This window comes from Halichoerus grypus, chromosome 10, assembly GCF_964656455.1.
Source record: "Halichoerus grypus chromosome 10, mHalGry1.hap1.1, whole genome shotgun sequence".
Taxonomy (NCBI): Eukaryota; Metazoa; Chordata; class Mammalia; order Carnivora; family Phocidae; genus Halichoerus; species Halichoerus grypus.
The window spans coordinates 123,474,038-123,492,945 of record NC_135721.1 but is presented as its reverse complement, the minus strand read 5'-3'; the positions used below and the strand labels follow the sequence as shown (position 1 = coordinate 123,492,945).

Genomic DNA, 18,908 nt, shown 5'->3' with positions numbered 1-18,908 from the left:
CGTGTGTGACATAGAGCGAGAGGGAGGACAGGCTGCCAGTGTGGAGGGCTGGCCCCACATCTCCCCACAACACCTAGCTCAGAAGAGACAATACATCAGGGGCACTCCAAGAATGCTCTGCCCCTCCTTGGGCCTGTTACCCCATCTGTAAAATAAAGGCAGGGCCAGATCCTGCCTAAGGCAATCCCCCCAGGCTCCAACAGAGGGTGTGCTCCGACTACTTTTCTTGGCTGCCTTGAGAGAAACAAGTTGCCCTAGTGCTTTGTCTTCTCAGCAAAAAACACCACAACAAAAAACAAACTCGAGTCCCAGAAGGGGTTCCTTCTACAGGTCACAGAAGTTTTACTTCTGCACTCTCCCTCTTGGGAAATGGCTCAAAGCTTCAGAACAGGGGACTGACCTGCTGCAGTAACAGGAATAACATTTCTGACAATTCTAACAGTAATAATAAAGATGACAGTTACCAAGTCATTCTAGGCTTTCTGGTCCTCACTTACTACGTTGCCACAGTAGACCTCTCAGGTCAGTGAGGTGAGTTTACAACCATGACTCAGAAAGGTCTTGGGCGGACCCATCTGGCTCCTAGGCCCAGGCTCATCCTCCATGTTACACCTGCTGCCGAGGGCAGGGGACAGACCCTGGGCAGGCCACACAATCTCCCCCAGCCCTGTCTCAGCTCTCTTCCAACTAGAATGTCGGTTCCATGAGAACAGGGATTTCACCATGCCAGACCAAAAGGCCTAATCCGGGCAGCTGAGCCAACATGCTCTGGCTGCTCCCAGTGCCTGGCAAAGACTATGTGATCAATAAATATTCCTCAAATTTCTGCCTACCTATCTTCCCTCCATCTCTCTTTCCCTATCTGTGGGGATGATAAAGTGACTCGTTAGGACTGCTGGGAAAGGACTCTGTCCGCTGTAGACTGCTGTGGCGTTCTTGTCTGGTATCTCTAGGATCTGACACTGTGGGATGGGGTTACAAGCTTCACCTAAAAGGCCAGCTTCCCGCTGGAATAGACACCCTGGGGCTTTGGCTCCTGCCCTCTGCAGGGAGCTGACCCTCCTGGCTCAGAGAGGGAAGTGTGCCAAGCGCAAAGCCCAAACCTGGAAAACACCAATGCAGCCAACGTGCTCCAGCTGCCCCTGCCCCATCCTCATCCTCTTGGGGAAGAGGGATTTCAAAGCGATTTTAGGGTGTAGCCGGGGGAGCCCCCTGAGCTACAGCACAAGCACACAACTTCACTTTTCCTCGACATTTCAATTCTTGCTCTCTGTTCTTTAAAGTCAACAGCAACAGGGAAATGAATCTTTAGAGTTGAAAACTGCGGCAGAAAGTGGTCATTATCAGACTGCTAATAATAGTGTAAACTGCCAGAGCCTCTCTGGGGAGTGATCTGCTCAGATGCATCAAGAAACCTCAACTTTTTTCATATCCTTGAGCAACTAAGCTCCTAATTTTTTAAGATTTTATTTGAGAGGGGGAGAAAGAGAGCACACGAGAGAGCATAAGCAGAGGGAGAGAGAGAGAGAAGCAGGCTCCCTGCTGAGCAGGCAGGGAGCCCGATTTGGGGCTCAATCCTAGAACCCTGGGATCGTCAGTGACCTGAGCCAAAGGCAGATGCTTAACCGACTGAGCCACCCAAGGCGCCCCTCATAATAACTGATTCTGAGAGAAGAGTCCAAGTCGTGCATGAAGATAAATGTACAAAGATATTCATTATGGTATTATTTATAATAGTCAAAAACTAAGACACAAAAATGAGCTCGTATATGGACAACAGAGAAATATATACATATTTCACTAATTTATAGCCGAATGAAATACACTTCAGGCCTTATTTTTGAGAGAGAGAACACAGGCAGGGGGAGGGGCTGAGGGAGAGGGAGAGGGATAATCTTAAGCAGGCTCCCCGCTGCTGAGTGTGAAGCCTGACTTGGGGCTCGATCCTGAGAGATCATGACCTGAGCCAAAATCAAGAGTCAGACGCTTAACTGACTGAGCCACCTGGGTGCCCCATGTTTGTGAATATTTTTAAAAGACACAGGAAAATGTTCACAATTGTTAAATGAAAAAAATCTCAATGATATCATCACATATTTAAATTACGATTTAAATTTTTTTTTGTATTCTTCATAGTGAAAACATTCACTTTATTTTTAAATTATTTCATTTTTGAATATGTGTGCATGTATATAAAACTCAAAAAGGACATGCACCAAAAAGAATAAAATCCTTAGGAATAACCGAGGATGTGAAAGACCTGTACTCTGAAAATTATAAAATGCTAATGAAAGAAATTGAAGATGACACAAACAAATGGAAAGATATTCCATGATCATGGATTGGAAGAATTAATATTATTAAAATGTCCATGCTACCAAAGCAATCTAGAGATTCAATGTAATGCCTATCAAAATACCAACAGCATTTTTCACAGAACTGTAAGAAATAATACTAAAATTTATATGGAACCAACAAAAGACCCCAAATAGCCAAAGCAATCTTGAGAAAGAAGAACAAAGGGGGAGGTATCACATTGCAAGATAGACGACAAAGCCGTCGTATCAGAACCGTGTGGTACCGGCACAAAACACACACACAGGTCAACGGAACAGAACAGAGAGCCCAGAAATAAACCCATGCTTCTATGGTCAATAAATCTATGATAAAGGAGGCAAGAATATACAATGGGGAAAAGACAATCTCTTAATAAATTGTGCTGGGAAAACTGGGCTACTTTCTTACACAATATACCAAAATAAACTCAAGATGGATTAAAGACCTAAATGTGTTACCTAAAACCATGAGACTCCTAGAAGAAAGCAGGCAGTAATCTCTTTGACATTGGCCATAAGTGACATTTTTCTAGGCGTGTCTCTTAAGGCAAGTGAAACAAAAAAACTATTGGGACATCAAAATAAAAAGCTTTTGCACAGAGAAGGAAACCATCAACAAAATGAAAAGGTAAACCTACTGAATGGGAGAAGATATTTGCAAATGATATATCTGATAAGGGATTAACATCCAAAATATATAAAGACTTTATACAGCCCAACATAAAAAAAAAAAACCCACAAATAATCTGATTAAAATGGACAGAGGACCTGAAAAGACATTTTTCCAAAAGACATACAGATGGCCATACAGATGAAAAGATGCTGAAATACAAATCAAAACCACGATGAAATATCACCTTACACCTGTCAGAAGGCTAGAATAAAAAATACAAGAAATAACAAGTATTGGTGAGGATGTAGAGAAAAAGGAACCTTTATGCACTGTTGGTGGGTATATAAATTGGTACAGCCACTGTGGAAAACGGTTATGGGGGTTCCTCAAAAATTTAGAAATAGAATTACCATATGACCCAGCAATTCCACTACTGGGTATTTACCCAAAGAAAATGAAAACACTAATTTGAAAAAATGTATGTACCCCTATGTTTATTGCAGCATTATTCCTTTTTAAAGATATTATTTATTCATTTGAGAGAGTGAGAGAGTGAGCATGAGCAGGGGGAAAGTGCGAGCATGAGCAGGGGGAAAGTGCAGAGGGAGAGAGAGAAGCAGACTCCCCACTGAGCAGGAATCCGGATGCAGGGCTTGATCCCAGGACCCAGGATCATGACCTGAGCTGAAGGTAGACACTTAACTGACTGAGCCACCTAGGCACCTCGTTTATTGCAGCATTATTTACAACAGCCAAGATATGGAAGCAACCCAAGTGTCCATGCATAGATGAATGGATAAAAACGTATATGTACACAATGGAATTACTTCATCATAAAAAAGGAGATCTTGGTATTTAAGACAACATGCATGGACCTAGAGTGTATCACACTAAGTGAAATAAGAGAGGAAAAGATAAATACCATATGATATCACTCATACGTAGAATCTGAAAAATAAGTGAATAAACAAACAAACCAAAAGCAGAAACAGACCTATAAATACCGAGGACAAACTGGTGGTTGCCAGAGGGGAGGGGGGAAGGGAGATGGGCACAATGGGTGAGGGGAGTGGGAGGTACGTGCTTCCAGCTACAGAATGAGTAAGTCATGGGTATAAAAGGCACAGTGCAGGGAACATAGTCAATGATACCATAACAGCACTGCAGTGAACACAGTGTGAGGTATAAACTTGTCAAATCACTACCTCATACAGATGAAACTAATGTAACATTGTATGTCAACTATACTTCAGAAAAGAGAGAGAGAGAGAGAATGAAGGAATGAGCCTACAAAAGGAACAGAGCTAGAAAGAGGGGCTGCTACTAGTCCAGTGCTTTTGCATGCATTGCGACTATAGGTTCATTCCTCTCTCATTTGCCTGGACTTTTTTTTTTTTTTTACGATTTTATTTATTTATTTGACAGAAAGAGAGCAGAAGTAGGCAGAGCGGCAGGCAAAGGGAGAGGGAGAAGCAGGCTCTCGCTGAGCAGGGAGCCCGACAAGGGGCTGATCCCAGGACCTTGGGATCACGACCTGAGCCGAAGGCAGCCGCTCAACCAACTGAGCCACCCAGGCGCCCCTGCCCAGATTTTAATGTCCACAGAGGCAGTCACTTCAGAAAGAGGCTGGTAACAATGTAGAGGCAAGAAGTTCACTAGAAAAACTGGTATAGGTGACTTTAAAGGTCCAGAGGCAGAGATCGAAATGAGACAAGCAAAACTTTATATTATATTGTTAAACAATTATTTCTGCCTCAAACATGTATAATATTTAACGATATACACGTTAAATTCCACATCAAGAAAATAATAAGACCCAATACACTGTCCTCCAAAATCATGTCTTACCATGTGAAGACAAAGGTACTGGTTTCATCTTTCATTTAAATTTCTTGAATATAGTTTTAAATTCAAATTAAGTTCAGATTTCAGACTGAAAAATCAGTACCATGGAAAGAGATTTTTAAATGCAAGTAATACACATGTGAAAATACTTTGAAAAGTGTAACATGTAACGTAAAGCTTAATAATTAAAAGAAACCCCAAACCTCAGAAGGTGCAAAAGGAAAAGGCATAAGCACTCAGAGGCCTCCTTGGACTCACACACCCTCCCCAGGGCAAGCACTTCCTCTGTCCTTCCAGATAGACTGTATGCAATATATATATATATATATATATATATATATATGTATGTGTGTATTCCCTCCCCCACTCTTTCCTTTTTATTTCAAACAGAAAGTTGTTTTTGATCTTGCTTTTTTCATTTAAAAATATATCCTGGAAGTAATTCCAGATCACCCTGACGCCACAGCACTGATTACATCAAAACCCAAGAAACAAACCCAAAATCCTTTATAGCTAAAACTTTTTTTTTTCATTGACTGTATGGTATACTGTTGTCTCACTACTGTAGACTGATTATTTCCCTCTTTTTTTTTTAAATATATTTTTTTCAGATTTTATTTATTTACTTGTCAGAGAGAGAGAGAACGCACAAGCAGAGGGAGTGGTTCTGGATCACACTCAGAAATATCTTCCCCACTCTGAGATTAGTAAAGAATTCTCCCTTATTTATTTATTACACTTTCATGGCTTTATTTTTCACATTTAAATCTTTGATTTATCTGGAATTTATTTACTATAAGGTATGAGCTAGACATCTACCTTATTTTTCTACTTACCTCAAAACCATTTATGGAATAATCAAACTGAAGGGGATCCCAGAGTTCATCTTGAGAAGCCTCTCATTAATAGCTGAGGAAACTGAGGCCCAGAAAGAAAAGGTGAGTTGCCCAAAGTTCTTGCATCTAGAGGTCCTAACTCTTGGTGCAGAGCTCTTTCTCCTATACTACTCTGCCCCCTCGGGAGCCCCAGTGACATTACAAATCTCCAAGGGGGGTGTGTGGTGTGGTAGGAGGCATCTAGTATAAACATGCCACCCAGCGCGCCTATTCACTAGCTTGGAGACCTTGGATGACTCCCCTCACCTCTCTGGACTCACTTCTTCCTCAGCAGTGTGGGGACAACAGTAACACCCTGCTGGTCAGGGGGCTGTTGCGAAGACTGAAAGAGACGCTGTGTGTAAAGAGTCTGATAAGGTATGTGGGATGTAAGAGGCACGCAATTAAGAAGTCACTAGTATGGCCTGTTTTCATTGGGTATCTTATCAGCAGAACTGTCTTCTTGACATTTTCATTCAACTCCTTTGTTTTTACTCTATGTTTAATGGTGCGTAGAGGGCCCACAACTTATACTTCCTTCTTTTGTTCTTTACAGTGCCGAAGGGAACGTGCGGCCCTGGCTGGTGTGTATCCTGCTACATCTGAAAGGCCTCGCACATGGCCGAAGCTCAGTGAATATTTGATGAATGAGTAAATAATAGAAGATGTTCCAGATTCCAGGGCAGAAAGAGCAAAGGATGTGCGGTCCTTTATCAAAACAGTGGCCAAAGTTCTGGCTCAGTCTCCATGCTGAAGGGTGATCCCCCCCCTTCCTCTCTCCCAGCTTCCTTTTCCTCCATCTGAATATAACAAAGGGTGAAATATGCTCTCTACAGCTCTTCTAGTCCTAACATTTCTTTCTTTCTTCCTTCCTCCCTCTCATTCATCCATTGTTTACTGAGCACCTTCCATATGCCAGGCACTGTGCCAGTCCCAGTAAGGGGTATGCACTGGAGACTAAAAAGACATTTACAATCTGATAAGAGAAAAAGGCACTGAACAGGTAAATGATCATCACAGATAAGTGATAAGTGCAAAGGAAGGAGAGAACAGGTTCTCTCCCTTCGGTTTCTAACACTCGCCCCAGCTCTGTAAACAGAAGAGGCCCTGGGCTCTGCCAAGAGCTACATGGTCTGTTCCAGGACTGCAGCTATTAGTCCTCATTGCTCAGGCAGATTCCAGTACAACTCTAAACTGTTTTCCAAATATACCAGAAAGGTCATTTCCTGTTTTTTTTTTTTTTTTTCTTTTTCAAAAATTAAATATTTGCAGAGACCATACAAAAAGAAAGCAAACCCTTTTGCAAAGGACACAGGGCACAGAGTGAGACTTGGTCCCGCGGGAGAGGCTTCCTCAGGGGTGGGGAAAATGCTCTCAAAGCCTTCTCTGAGGGAAGAAAGGGCTATGGAAACCTGATGGAAATACCAGGGCCTACCGAGCTGGCATTCCTCAAATTCTAAGGGAAGTGGCTTCTCCCTCTGATGGGCAGCCAGAACCAGAGAGGCCCTGAGGCAAGCAGGAAAGTCAGGGCCCCAAACTGAGCACCTCCCAGAACCTGAGAAGGGGCAGGGCAGCTGATTCTAACCACAGGAGGCCTGCACCAAGGGGCGGACTGGCACCAAGCTCTATCTAGTGCCTCAGGGGCATACCCAGAGTCGAGTCACCAGAGAGGAGTCTCCTGCCAGGGCAATGCCTGATGCCCAAAGAGCAGCCTCCAGGGAGGCTCCATTTGGAGGCAGTCAGGCAGGGCTTTGGCCTCTGCACCCGGAGGACCAAAGCCATGCGGCCCCAGGGGCAGGTGGTGGAGACACAGGCTTCAGGAGGCCACTCCCCGCCGTGAGGAGGAAAGGGCAGGGTGCTGAGTCACACAAAGTCCTCATCGACCTCCTGGTTGTCAGTCCTCATGGACATCCTTTTTCTCAGATGTCCACCACACTCCAGGGGCCTCCCCTAACGTCTTGGGCCATGTCACAACCCCTTCCACACAGGTGCCTCCTCTGTTAGGGACTTTGGTGTTATAGCCCCCTAGGCCCGGGATCAGGACCAGGCTTGGGTCCTTCTCTCTCTCTGCTGGTCCCTGGAAGTTCTTAACCCTTTCCCTTAATAGTATGTGTTGATGACTCCCCATATAGCCCACGGCCTCTCTCCAGAGCTCTAGATTCGCCAACCTGACTGCCTCCTTCACATTTCAAACTTCACATGTCCAGTCACAAGCCTGCTCCCTTTAGCCTTCCCCAGCTCAGTGAAGGCACCATCTATCCAGACTGCTCAAGCTGGAAACCTGAAATCATGCTGGACTCCTCCTCGTCCTCCACTCATATATGAATTCCTCACCAGGTCCCATCATTTCCACTTGCAAAGCTCAGCGTGGATCTGCCCTCCTTCCCCCTCCATGGTCACCACCTGGTCTCTGTCATGCCTCACCTGCACCCCTGGTGGAGCCTCCTCATTGCATCCCTGTTCTGCCCTTGCCCTTGGCCCAAGGTCTATCAATTTTCTATACGAGCAGCCGGGGTGATATCGGACACTGCATATCGGACATTGGGTCATTCCCCTGCTTCATTCAACCTTTGATGCTTTTCTATTCCACATCCGGCAAAATCCAAACTCATCCCACCAGCCCCTGAAGTCCTGCATGGATCTGACCCTGCCTTCCTCTGTGACCTTTCTTCTCATTCCCGCTGTCTTTTGGCCCATTTACTCGTTAACTCCTCAAACTAACTATATTCTTCCCAACCTCAGGGCCTTCACAAGACTGTTTTCTCTGCCTGGAACACTGTTACTCTCTTTACAGAGCCTTGTACCTGGATTCCTGGCCCTGCTTTTCAAATTTTCCTTATCTAGGACTCTGACCAGAGGGTCCTGCAGGGCATGCAGCCTCCAGAGCCCCTCTGCCCACCACTTCTGCAGGTCGGGAAGGCCTGGGGCTGAGCCACCTGGAGTCTTGTGTAGTGTGGTGGACACGACAGGGGCTGAGGAATCACCAGCTGCTTCTTTTTTAAAGATTTTATTTATTTATTTTGAGAGAGAGAGTGAGTGAGAGAGAGAGAGCATGAGCAGAGGGGAGGGGCAGAGGGAAAGGGAGAAGCTGAGTCCCCGCGGAGCAGGGAGCCTGATGCGGGGATTTGATCCCAGGACCCCGGGATCATGACCAGAGCCGAAGGCAGACGCTTAACCAACTGAGCCACCCTGGCGCTCACCAGCTTCTGCCCCTATAGCTGAGCAACTCACCTGACCACAGATTCCTCTTCTGGAAGATGGGGGTATGACAACTGCCTCGAAAGGTGGCTGTGGGGAATAGTCAGAGCCAGCATTTACAGAGTCCTTCCTGCATGCCAGACTGTGTGCATCTTACAGGCATTATCTCACTTAATTTTATAGCAGCTCTATCAGGTGGAAAGTGTTCTTAATCCTGTTCTGTGGAAGAGAAAGCTGAGGTGCAGAGAGGTTAAGGAGCTTCCCCCAAAGTCATACCCCCCGAGTATGGGGTGGGATCGAGCCCGTGCTATTCGGCTAGGAAGCACAGAAATGAATCAGCACCTGCTGGCACGCAATAAGAGTTTGCTAAACGCGATCTATCCCCTTTCCTCCCCTGTCTCCAACCTTACGGTAAGGCATTTCTGAGGGAAGGGCAAGAAAGGGATGAAGTCCCAAGAAAATATTCTACAGTGCTGGCTGAAACATATACCCACACATACTTTCCCCACACTTGAGCAAAGTTCTATTTGGAATTTTCAGCTGGAGGTAAAAATCTTCAGAATCTTTTCAGTGATGTTAGGTTGATTCTCTGAATTCTGCCACCAAATTCTATCTTTTGCTATCTAACTTTACAGCAATGGAAAAATAATTACTTGGGGGTACAAATTTTAAAACTCTCACTCCCTCAGCAGCCACATCTCTCCCTGGGGCAGGGCAGTGTTAGTACTGCACGGAGGACTGGGGAGTGGGACAGTGATACAAACTCCTCAATGCGTGAACATCTGTGTTTCTGTAGAGGTCTCTGGAAAGAGGGAGAATAGTCCAGCTGCATTACCGCTTGGGGACCAGGCACACTGGGTGTCTCTGGGCCTTCTGCTGGTTACACACTATCTAAACTTGCTGAGGGCTTGGCTAAAGCGGTTCCCAGGGACTGGCAGTCCCCGGCATGCGGTGGAGGGAGGGCAGGAAAGGAAAGTGCGATCACTTCCATGCAGGCCAGCCAAAGGTCCAGAGGGTGGCCTGTACCCCAGCTCTGCTGGGCACCTCTGGGCAAGGTTCTTCCCCTGAGACTCCGGGGGTCTCAAATGTGGAATGAAGTGAGTAAGCCGGGGTCTTTGTGGTGGTTTTGAAACATGTCTATAAATGCTTGGGCGTTGCTCCTATTAAGAGGGGGATCTAATTTGCATCCTTTGAATGATGTGGCCTTAGTGACTTGCTCCTAACTAATGGGATGCAACAGGAACGATGCTGTGTGACTCCCAAGATGGGGTTAGGGGAGGAGACACAGCCTCCAGCAGGCTCTCTTGGGACACACTTGTCTTCGGAGCTTTGAGCTGCATGTAAGGAATCTGAGGCTGCCACGCTCTGAGGAAGCCCAAACCAGCCCAATGAAGTGCCCACACGGAGAGGTCCTGCTAGGGTGAGGAGAGAGATGTAGCCAGCAGCCTCCGGCTGCAATGGCCCCTAGCTGTTCCAGCACCAGCCACCATCTGACTGCGAGTGCATGAGAGATCCAAGCCACAAGTGCCCAGCCAAGCTGTTCCCCAATTTCTGACCCACAGAAATCATGAGATAAGAAATTATTACTGTTATTTCAAACCACTAAGTACTGGGGCTGCAGTGTTATTCAGCAATGGATAGCCAGAGTGGTCTCTACAATGCTACCTCTCCAGGCCTTCCACAAGTCTATAAAAAGCATTTCCTAAATCCACTGTGGAGAATGAAAAGCAGCAAGATATTATCTCTTTAATACTAATTTATCCATCTATTCGTTCAACAAAATTTTACTCGTCACTCAGTCTATACCAGGCTTGGGACTAGATGCCACGGACGAAGGAACGGTTAAGATATCACTGTGTCCTTGAGGGAAGTCCATGGTCTAGTTGGGGAGATCGACTCATGCCCCGATATTTCTAACCAGTGGGGGGGGGCATACACCAGAATTACCAGCATCGCTGGGAGACCATTTCAAGCTGTGCCCCTTGCCTCCCACAGGGATTCTAGTAACACCAGGTGGGGACACGGGGCAGGTGCCTCTGCTGCTGCCGGGAGGGTGTTGGAGCCCGCACAGGTGAGGAGAGAGAAAAGAGTTTAGGGACCACTTCTGTATAGAAATCTTTAAAAACTTTAAGAATCTTTAAAGAGCTTGGTGGTTAAGAGCTGTAACGAAAAGATGTATAAGGCAGAGTGGGAGCTAATAAAATTAAAATGGTTACCATTTATGGGGTGTATACACTGTGCATCAGGACATGGTAACAGGTGCTTTCCATACATCCTCTGAGTTACTTCACAGTAGCCCTGTGTAATTAGATCCCTTTTACACATTGCTGGGATGTCCTGGAGATTCCCACCCAGGACCGGCTGGCTTCTAGGCCTCAAAGGCGGTACCTCTCTGGCTCAGGGAGGCAGAGGATGTGAGAGCCCCCCTAGGAACAGGTGAGGTGAAGGGGCTGACGTGGCAGGAGCGGGCTGCCAAGGAGAGGAAAGGGAGGTTTCTCCTTTGTCTTCATTTACACTTACCTCTACCTAGTCACCTGACCTGTTCGAGTTCTACTCTAGCACTGAGAATCACAGAATGTTCCCTCATTCCTTCAGTCATTCATTCAACACTTACTAAGTGCATACTCTTTCCAGCAATGGTCCTGAAAGCATTTTAGAGGCACAGCATTAACTAACCCTCACAATGGAGAGACCATGACTCACAGAGGTGGCATGAGTCACCTAAGGCCCCCAACCAGTTAGTGAGTGAATCAGGACTTGAAACCGTGGTTCCTCATTCCCAATTCAGTGCGCGTCCTTTAGGATGGTGCATTCTGGGGACGGCTTTGTCTTGATGTGGATGATACTGCATCTGTCTCATCCCCATCAGAGAACTCCCTGCCCCTCTGGCTTCTCTCAACACAAATGGCTATCCCTGCCTGGGTGAAACAAGGCCACACACTGTAATAATGGGGATGAGGGGCTTTCAGAGCACAGATTCACTGAGCACCTACCACCGTACCTGCTGCATAGTGCCCAATAAATGTTTTCTAAAAGAAAGAGTGAATAAATGAATGAATCAGGAGACATAATACAATGGAGCTGCTAACATGAAAAAGCTCAAGAGAGCATGCAGTTGGACGTCCTCCCAGGGCCTGGCAAGATCCTGTGCGTGCTGTCTCCTGAATTTCAAAGAGTGACAGGCACCTACATGAGCAGCCTTCACACCGACCACTACAGCAAGGCAGAGAGAGAAACCACAGCAGGGATTCAGATGACAGAAAAAAAGATCCTGTGCTGAGTTACCACTGGTTCTGACGCCAGCGGAGAAGCGTGGCCCCACGAAGCCATTGTTCTACAGCTGCTAACCGAGAAGAGGCTACTTGACAGGCAATGTCGACAAATGGAAAGGACTCAGGAAAACTTGTTTCTTGCTGATGTCAACCCCCAATTCGGGCATATCAAAGACACACTTGTAGCTTCTTAGCCAATAAAGCCATTTATAAAATACGTTAGAGTCAGATTTCATTTGTCTAATTACCCTTCAGGGAATGACTCACTCCAGATCACCAAGATTCCCCCACTGTTACTTTTGTAAGTATTAAAACCTCATCTGGAGACAGAAAGGAGATCAGTGGTTGCCTAGGACTGGGGAGGGATGGGGGGTTGGGAAGGTGATGGGTAATGAAAATGTTCTAAAATTAATTATGGTGAAAGACACACAACTCTATAAATATACTGAAGGTCACACGGAATTGTACACTTTAAATGGGTGAATTGTATGGTTATGAGTTATATCTCAATAAAGCTGTAAAAAAAAACCCCTTATCTGAATTTAATGGATAGAAATTCTTCTCATATAATGCAACGCTCTCACTGTTACAGTATACAGGGCAGTTCGCCCTACACTAAATGACCCCGTTTCCGCTGTTCAGTTTTTCTGTCGATGCCCTTTACTTTCACCATAAAGCTTGGTGATTAAGCTCATGGGCATGGGTCAGGTATCACTTACTGACTTACTGGCCATGTGATCTCTGGTGAGTGACTAGATCTCTCTGTGCTTCTGTTTCTCCATCTGTAAAATAGCAGTAGCAACCTCACTGGAGGGCTGTGGGAGTTAGAGGAGATGATATGGATAAAGCATTGATTGCTGTTCCTGGCAGTGGGGAGCCAGACTGAATTTCAGCCATCAACACTATTCTCACTACTGTCAGTACAGCTGCCTGGAGGGACTAGGACTCAGAAATCAGAAAACCCGCCCAGAGTGTTCAATACACCTGCTGTGTTCAATGAGATGAAACGGAGGGCTGCAAGTGCAATTTCAGGATTGGACTTTGGGACATCCCATGGGAAGGCTCTCAGCGTCAGTGATACTAGGTAATTTGTCCCAGTTCACCCTCAAACAGAAAAACCCAGAGGCCTGGTGAGGTCTCTCAAGATCCTGGATCTGGGAGGCCAGTGCCCAGGGGGACACAGTGGTCTACAACACTTTAGGCTTTCTCTAGGCCAATGGTTCTTAAAATTCAGAGGTCACAGATACCTTTGAGAATCTGAGCAAAGCTATGGACACTTGGCCCAGAAAAGTATATTTATATATACTGTACCCATAAGTACAGGGGAAATTCTGAATCCCAGAAGCTACCCATAAACCCCTGGCTAAAAACCCCAGCTCTAGACTTCCTATAACCCCAGCATCCTCAAGGTTCAGTGTGTGAGCCCCAATACTCCCACAGCAGCTGGAACAGAGGTCTTCTGGAGGCTTGCCCTCCTAAACTGGCCGTAGCCAGATACTCAGTCCTGGGAGCTGACTGCCGCATCTTAGTCACTGCAAACAGCTGCATCCAGGGGGTTCCCAGGGGCACTGAGTCAGAGCAGGACACAAGCCTGGTAGATCGGGAAGCTACTGTAGGGCAAGGCCCAGAAGCCCTACTGATAAGCATCTGGGGAGTTCCAGCCCTAGGGCAGTGGCCAGATAGACTCTCACTCTGCCAGCAACAGAGAAAAGGAATCTTAGGTGCTGGAGGCAAGCTAGGACATGAGAAGAAATTCAAAGGAGATGGAAATCCCCCAAGCTCCCGGGACTACTAGGCCTTGGACTGAGAAACAGAGGCTGGAGATTCTAACTGCAGGGAGACAGAGCCGAAAGAGGGTGGGCAGGTTGTGGGGAGGGGAGGGGGCTTAACCATGGATCAGAGGCTGTTAAAAATGATTAACTGATGCCAGAAATGTTTAAATATGAACACTGACCCAGAGTGGCCATACTTCCAAGCAGGCAATTCATGTTTCATGAACTGCGATTTTCTTCCAACTGGAAGGGACCTGCACCATCTCTCCTCATCAGACCTGTGGGCTGTGCTTGCTTCTCCAGGCTGGGTTTTGCTTGCTTTTGCTCCTCTATCACAGTATTAAAATTCCCATAATGTGCCCTAGACTTTATGAAAATAGCTTTGCAACACCTGGTGGACAGGGAAGTTGGCATCATGCCCAAATTTGCTAATAACTTCTGTGTATGATTCCATCAGCATAAGTGGATGGCTGAAGAAACCCATTCTCTTTGGAGCCGCTGGAAGTACATTGTTTTTCTGATGCTATGAAGAAATGGTCTGTAAAACTGCAGTGTGATATTGAATAACTTCTGTAAAGGGCCATCCTGCTTTTCCTTCATGGGACCAAAATTCCTTTCTAATTTCACTCGGAACCTATTTCTTTTATTTGTTCAAACAGAAAGAAAGGTTACGAACACTTGGGTTGCTGTGGTAGAGTGGTATGAGCATTGTGACTACCCACCTGGTTTAGTTTCTTTTTCCTACTTGCATCTCTTCAGATTTTCCACTGTTGACTAATCAGTAGGGAGATTCTAAGGGACCAGAAGAAAAACAAAAATTAGAGCCAGACACACTCTAGGGTTGTAAACTAAAACAATCTTTTGGGAAGACAAGTTAAGCATATCTAGTAACATGTTAAATGTGCATATCCTTTGGGTCAGCCAAATATCTAGAAATCTATGCTACAGGTATGTTCCAATAACTAAAAGGATGTTCAGTAAACATATTGTGTAATAGCCAAAAAAAAAAAGGAAGAAACAAGTTAAATGTCTGAAATAGGAAGAGTTAAGTTACAGTGTACCAATACGGTGAGAAACTAGGCGGCTATTACAAAGAATGAGAAAGATTTCGTTGTACTGACAAGGAAAAATGTGAATGCTCTGTTGTTAAAAAGTGGTGTAGAACTGTATATGTCATCATTTTTAATAAAAATATGAACATGATTGTTTATTCTTAGAAAAGTTCAGTATTTGTATACACATACACAGTTTTGGTATCTACACAGAACAAGGCCATCAGCAAACTATGAACACTCTCTCTGGGACTTGGAAACTGCGGGGAAAAGGAGTGAAAGACTTTTATTTTTTACATGAAAAATTTGTTTTGATTGAAAACTTTATTTTATTTTATTTTTTTAAAGATTTTATTTATTTGTTAGAGAGAGAGAGTGTGGGCGAGAAAGAGTGAGCGAGAGTACAAGCAGGGGGACCTGCAGGCAGAGGGAGAAGCAGGCTTCCTGCTGAGCAAGGAGCCTGATGCGGGACTCGATCCCAGGGCACTGGGATCATGACCTGAGCCGAAGGCAGCCGCTTAACCAACTGAGCCACCCAGGCGTCCCTTGATTGAAAACTTTTAGGGGCGCCTGGGTGGCTCAGTCATTAAGCGTCTGCCTTCGGCTCAGGTCATGATCCTGGGGTCCTGGGATCGGGCCCCGCATCGGGCTCCCTGCTCGGCGGGAAGCCTGCTTCTCCCTCTCCCACTCCCCCTGCTTGTGTTCCCTCTCTCGCTGTCTCTCTCTCTGTCAAATAAATAAAAAAAATTTAAAAAAAAGAAAACTTTTAAAGAGCACACATAACTTTCATAATCATTGTACATGCTGTCTATCTAGAATTCTAAAATATCAAGAGTGCAAAAGACATTTTCAGACAAAGACTGAGCAAGTTTGCCATTCTGACTCCAAGAACATTCTCCAACAGAAAGGAAACCAAACACAGAAAGTGAGTGAGATTTTGGAATCAACAGTGAGCACAATTAGTAAGTACAGTGTATTGGTAAATTTAAAACACTGATTGAGTGAAACAAAGCTAAGTGGGGAGATAAACACAAATTTGACAATATTACATATTTGACGCTAAGAGTGTCAAGGATGAAAGAGAGATCAGAACTAAAACTTTGCATGGTCCTTGTTTATTCAGGATAAGCAGGAATACTGTTTAATTGAGACAATATATCCATGATGCCTATTTAAAACTTTTAAAGTAAAATGACGAAATATAGAAATAGAACACTTAAGTTTCAAACCAGTTAGCATGTTCCTGGGTAGAGAAGTCTAATTATCCAAAAACATTAATCCTCTCCAAATTACTACATAGTTTTAATTAAATTTCAATAAGAATACAAATAGCTTTTTTGGGAGAGTGAAATGGGTAAAATTACTTTAAAGTTCACATGGAATAATAAATTCCCCAAAATTTAGCCAAGAAATAGGAAAGAAAATTATTTAAAAATGTAAATAGGGGATTTGTCTTAAGAGATAATAAAAATTTACTTTATAAAGACTTAAGAAAAAGATATGGTTGTAACATAAGAACAGACAAATAGGTCTGTGGACTAAAGCAGCGAGTTCAGAAATGGATACAAGAAAGGAACTTATTTATCACTAAGATGGCTTATTTAATAAATGGTGCTGGCATATCTAGAACAAAGCTTGACCACTACCTCTTTGCTACGGATAAATATAATTCCAAAGGGATTAAAGGTTTAGGATTAAATAATTAAAACCATAAAAGTATTGGAAGAATGTTTAGGAAAATATTTATGTAACTTCGAGGTGGGGAAATAATTACTAAACAAGGCAAGAAATCCAGACACTGAAGAAAAAAATAGAAGAAATTTAATAAACAAATAATAGATTAGGAAAAATATTTGCAATACATATATAATCTTTAATATATAAATATATAAAGAGCTCCTGTAACTTAAGAAAAAAAGCAAAAAATTCCTAAGGAAAAAAGTGAAGGAAATTCAGAGAAGAGGAAAACAAAGTGGCCAATTAACATGAAACAATGTTCAATCTCACTAGTAGTAAAGAAAATACAAGGCAAACACCGATGAGACACCATTTTCTGCCATCAGATTGGTCACAGGATAAAACAGGACAGATAGAGGAAGGGATGGAGCGAGGAGGGGAATGGAGAGTGGAGGGAGAGACAAAGGGTAGGGGGGAAGAAGGGAAAGAACATCTAATATTGGTAAAGATTTAGGGAAATAGAAGTACTATATTTCTGGGAAGAATGTAAATTACTAGAACTCTTTATATAGTAGAATGATATTCTCTATTAAAATGTCAAATACATATACAACATGTACATTATTAATATACAGTATTATTTTTGAAAATGTAACTTACAGAAATAAAAGCACCAGCATAGTCAATGGTATTACAATACTGTTGTATGGTGACGGACGGTGGCTACACTCGTAGGGAACACAGCATAATTTACAGACTTGTCTAATCACTATGTTATATATCTGAAACTAATGTAACATGTGTCAGCTATATGTCAAGTTAAATAAATAAATAAATAAAGCGCCAGTAGAGAAGGATATGTATATAAAGATATTTAACACAACAATATTTTTAGTGAAAACAAAACATAACTTGAATATCTGTCAAAGGAGAAATGGCTGAATATATTGTGGACCTCTAGGTCTACAGCCCTGAAGCTATTTAAAACGGTGCATTAGATTTATACCTACCCAGGATGTATTATTTGGTGGGAAAAATAAAGTACAAAATAAAAGTATGATCCCACTTCTGACAAAACAAATAACCACACATCTACACAAACCCTACATCCATTTCACTAGGAACTTGGAGAAAAGATATATACCAAACTGATTTCAGAAAGATGGAAATGGGAAGTAAGGGGAAAGGAGAGATTATAACTTCTTCTTTATAACATCTTCAAATTGTTTAGTTACAATGAGCATATGTATTACTTTAGGGAAAATTAATGAAAATAAAAACAATGACAAGCACAGAAAAACTATGCTAAGCTATGTTATATACTACCCATTTATCTTTACATGGGATAGTTAACTCCACTTACTGTCACTTTCTTTTTTCGTCAAAATAGAACGTTTTAGTAGCTGGAAGACAAATTTTTTTTAAAAGCTTCATAGATGGGGAAAAGGGGTACTTTAATTCCTAAGTAATTTATGCTTTTTAAGAAGGTGAAAAATATTACTAAGGAAAAAAAAATAATTTCCCATGTTAAAATCCAAAAGCAAGCCTAAAACTTCGGCTTGAAACTGCCCTGTTTAGGTGGTGTGTGGGCTGGTTCTGTGCTGTTGACTGTTTTCCATGGCTCGGTGCCCTTGACTGCTTTCCTCCCCACAAACCAATTAAATACACTCCTGGGAGTGAACTGGCTGCTGGGAACCAAAGGCCTACAAACCCCTCATCTCTGCTCACAGGCTCTCTTGGTCTCCAAGCAGATGCTTTGGCTTCTACATCAAATGGGTTCTGGAATCCAGAGAAGTGAAATGGCTTGCTTTTGCAAACCACTCTGACGGGAGGAGGAGAGGAAATGGTTTATCCCAGTGGATGAAATAAAAGAGAAGAGATGAAGAACAGCATTCCCAACAAGGTCTTGAAGGACAGCTACTACACCGAATCTGCCATTTCAGAGTTACGTGCAAGGTACACCCTGGCCTTCCCTGGTGGAATGCTCTGCTTTTAACTGTTGTTATTTTATTTCATTGGTAATAAATACTGCATTGAAATAATAATGATACCTCACATTTCTACAGCACTTGATATTTTACAAAGCACTTTAAGATACCTTATCTCATTTCATCTTCACAATGACCCAGGTATCAAATCAGTATCATTCCCACTTACAGGTGAAAATGACTCAGAGAAGTTCAGAATCTTTTTAAGTCATGTGGCAAGTTGGTAACAGAGCTGCAGTTCAAACTCTGGTCTCCAAACCCCAAGTCCAGCAGGAAGCTC

General features: G+C 43.7%; 1 protein-coding gene across 4 annotated transcripts in view; it reads right to left on the bottom strand.

Moving 5' to 3' along the window:
• The window catches only part of PKIG (cAMP-dependent protein kinase inhibitor gamma), a 93,457-nt gene that overhangs the window by 6,690 nt on the left and 67,859 nt on the right, over positions 1 to 18,908 (bottom strand). For all 4 annotated transcript variants that reach the window (XM_036096065.2, XM_036096063.2, XM_078057240.1 and 1 more), the window contains one exon: positions 14,634 to 14,703. The gene's annotated coding sequence lies outside the window, so the exon portion shown is untranslated. The remainder of the gene's footprint in view (positions 1 to 14,633; positions 14,704 to 18,908) is intronic.